This window comes from Pteropus vampyrus, unplaced genomic scaffold, assembly GCF_000151845.1.
Source record: "Pteropus vampyrus isolate Shadow unplaced genomic scaffold, Pvam_2.0 Scaffold379, whole genome shotgun sequence".
In the NCBI taxonomy this organism is placed as follows: domain Eukaryota; kingdom Metazoa; phylum Chordata; class Mammalia; order Chiroptera; family Pteropodidae; genus Pteropus; species Pteropus vampyrus.
In genome coordinates, this window is record NW_011889160.1 from 1 (window position 1) to 3367 (window position 3367).

Sequence of the window (3367 nt, forward strand, 5' to 3'; positions counted from 1 at the left end):
GTGGAGTAGGTAAATGCCATGCCCACCTCCTCCCAAGACCACATCAAAATTAGAACCAAATTATAGACCACCATCATTGAGAACCACCTGAAGACTAGCTAAAGTCCTAAAACTAAGGATATAAAGAAGAAGCCACATGGAGACTGGTAGGACGGGCAGAGGCTTGGAACCAGCAAGTCCCAAACCCACAGTCTGCTGATTAAGAACCGGGAGGGATAGCTCAGCTGTGGAGGTCCGCCCTGAGGAGCAAGGGTCCAGACCCACACCGGGCTCTCCAACACAGGGCACCAGTACCATGAAGAGGAGTCCTCATGACATCTGGCTGTGAAAACCAGTGGGGATTGCATCCGAGTGAGACCGAGGGCTGCTAGAGTCCCAGGCGTTTCCTTGAGTGGCCTGCACATGGGCAAGCTTGCTCACAGACTCACTCCATCTGGGATCCAGAACAAGGCAGCAGCCCACAAAGTACCAGAGACATACAGGGAGGAACTAAATTGACTCACTTCAGGGCGAGGGCTGCAGGGGTCGTGGTAACATTCTCTGAGGACAGAAGTGCAGGCAGGGGCCATTGTTCCTTTGTTGAGCTCTCCTCCCACCCAGCTGGCCCAACACAGGTGGACGCCATATCCGAGCTCTCCATTAACCTGGCTAGCAGAGTTCCCCCAACTTGGTGATTCCCTAAGACCCCAACCCACTCAACTCGCACACCGAGCCAGAGCTTCTCCCGGTGGCTTTTCCACAGTAGCAGCTCACTCTGCAGAGTTTCTTAATATCTCTCAAAGGTCCACAAAGCCCTAAGAAGTAGCGGCTGGCCTCGGTGAGCCCTGTACCTCTAACTGTGTGGCTCCTAACGAGACTCAAAGGGTGACCAGTCTCACCTATACTGTAACTTCCAACAGGTGTCCCAAAGCCTGGCATGAGCTATGGCTAGCAGTGGCTTGGCATGCAGCTTCAACTAAGCAGCCACAGCCCAGTACAAGTGGTGGCTGGCCTCAGCTCACATTGTGGTGCCCAACAAAGTGTCCCAGGCCCGGTACTAGTGACGGCTCGCCTTGTTCACAGCATAGCCTCTCCCAAGCGCCTCAAAGCCCAGCACTAGTGGTGACTAACCCACGGATCACATTGTAGCCTCCACCAAGTGGCCCCATGTTAGATAGAAACAGTGGCTGACATCAACCTGCACTGGACCCCCTCCCAAGGGGCTCAGGAACCAACACTCAGTGGTCGGCTTCAAAACACCACAGAGCACCAGCTCACCAGCTCCACAAATGAGACACCCGAAGGGTGGACTCTACTGGCACCAGAGTAACACCAAAGCAACTCCCACTCTGTGAGGTCACCCCTGCACAAAGCTTGTACACTGTTACGGCCAACCCTCACAGCCAGTCAGCCTGAGGGTCAATCTCACCCACTGACGTGCCAACAGCAACCAAGGTTCAACTACAACAGCAGTGCACAAGTGACCCACACAAGGGACATGTATGGAGTCTCAAACAAGATAAACCCAGAGGCCCAAACTGAAACACATCATGATTAAAAGTTAATCATGGTTAAAGACAGAGAGAATCTCGAAAGTAGAAAGAGAAAATCAGTTACCTATGTACCAGGAAGCTCCCACAACCAAAGATCCTACAGAAGAAGATGAGAGGCCAATATCCCTGATGAACGTGGATGCAGACATCCTCAGCAGAACATTAGCAAACAAAATTCATCGATACATCAAACAGATTACACACCATGATCAAGTGAGATTTATTCCCGGGATGCAGGTTGGTTCAATATCTGCAAATCAATTAATGGGATATGCCACATAAACAAAATGAAGGATCAAAATCATATGATATCAACAGATGCAGAAAAAGCATTTGACACATCCAACATCCTTTCATAATAAAAACTCTCAGCAAAGTGGGAATAGAAGGATCATACCTGAACATAATAAAGGCCATATATGACAAACTCACAGCTACCATGATAATCGAAGGTGAAAAGTTGAAAGCTTTTAAATCAAGAACAAGAAAAGATGTCCACTTTCACCATTTTTATTCAACATAGTCTTAGAAGTCCCAATCACAGCAAATTGTCTTGTCCGACAATTTCTTTGTCGGGCAAGACAAAGAAATAAAACACGTGAAATTGGTAACTGTCACTATTCGCAGATGATATGATACTATAGAGAGAGAACCCTAAAGAACCCACTAAAAAATTTAAGAACTAATAAATGAGTTCAGCAATGTAGCAGGATACAAAATTAACATTTAGAAATCGGTTGCATTCTTATACCAGTGACAAATTATCAGAAAGACAAATTAAGAAAACAATCCCATCTACGATCACATCAAAATAGTAAAATATCTAGAAATAAATTTAACCAAGGAGGTAGATGACATGCACTCAGGAAACTGTAAGACAATGAAGAAAGAAACAGAAGATACAAATAAATGGATGGACATACCATGCTCATGGATAGAAGAATTAACATCCTTTAAATATCCTTACTAACCAAAGTAATCTACAGATTCGATGCAATCACTATCAAAATACAAACGGCATTTTCCACAGAATCTGAAAAAATAGTCCTCAAATTTATGTGGATCCACAAAAGACCCCGAACAGCCAAAGCAATCTTGAGAAACTAGAACAAAGTTGGAGGTATCACACTACCTGATACCAAGCTATAACATAAGGCTATAGTAAGGAAAATAGCATGGTATTGGCATAAAAGGACACAGAGATCAATGGAACAGGATAGAGAGCCCAGAAATAAACCCAGGCCTACATGGTCAATTAATTGTAGGACAAAGGAGGCAAGAATATACAGTGAGGTAAAGCCAGTCTCTTCCACTAATGCTGTTGGGAAAACTGGACAGATACATACAAAAGAATGAAAGGGGATCACTTTCTTATACCATATACAATAACAGACTCAAAATCATTAAAGACTCGAACGTAGTACCCGAAACCATAAAACTGCTAGAAGAAAACATAGGCAGTAAACTCTTTGACATCACTCTTAGTAAAATTTTTTGGATATGCCTCCTCAGTCATGGGAAACAAAAGAAAAAACAAACAAGCGGGACTACATCCAATTAAAGAGTTTTTACACAGCAAAGAAAACATCCATCGACCAGACAAAAACACGACCTACTGAATGGCAGAAGATGTGAGACAATGATGCATCAATAAAGGGTTAATATCCAAAATATATAAGAACCCATATAGCTCACCATCAACAAAACAAACAATGAGATCAAAAAATGGGCAGAAACCTGAACAGACATCTCTCCAATGAGGATGTGCAGATGGCAAAGAGACATATGAAAAGATGCTCAATGTCACTAATCTTCAAGGAAATGCAAATTAAAAC